This window comes from Dipodomys merriami, unplaced genomic scaffold, assembly GCF_024711535.1.
Source record: "Dipodomys merriami isolate MVZ:Mamm:240054 unplaced genomic scaffold, mDipMer1.0.p SCAF_16, whole genome shotgun sequence".
Lineage (NCBI taxonomy): Eukaryota > Metazoa > Chordata > Mammalia > Rodentia > Heteromyidae > Dipodomys > Dipodomys merriami.
This window is the reverse complement of record NW_027202937.1, coordinates 1162738-1163135: the sequence shown is the minus strand read 5'-3', so window position 1 is coordinate 1163135 and position 398 is coordinate 1162738. Positions and strand designations below refer to the sequence as shown.

At 64.6% G+C, this 398-nt stretch overlaps 1 protein-coding gene across 1 annotated transcript in view; it reads left to right on the top strand.

Moving 5' to 3' along the window:
• The window catches only part of Cd2ap (CD2 associated protein), a 43385-nt gene that overhangs the window by 579 nt on the left and 42408 nt on the right, over positions 1-398 (top strand). The gene's annotated exons all lie outside the window — the stretch shown is intronic.

Below are 398 nucleotides of genomic sequence, written 5' to 3'. Positions count from 1 at the left end.
GGGGAGCGACTGCGCCCCCCCCCCCACCCCCCGACCTCCCCCCAATCGCCAGGGATGTTTGGCCGGACGGCGAAGTCCGGGTATTCGCGGGCCCCGCTTTCGCCCGGGCCGTACGCGGGCCCGGGGCGTTTCGACCTTCCCCGGGAGGAGGCTGGCGCCTGGGAGGACTCAGCGTGGCACACTCGGAGGAGCAGCTTCCTGTTTGGAGTTAGACTTCCTCGCTGAGAAAAGTACCAGGCCCTTTGATCACATTGTTTTCTGGGAGCTTTGCGAAGTCCGGGGTCGGGGAGAGCGGCCTCGCCCCCTCGCAGCTCGGTCTGAAAAGAAGTCTTGTTCAGTGAGTTGCGCCCGGGCAGCGACTCCCTCCAATGTGAAACGCGTTGCAAAAAAGGACAGAT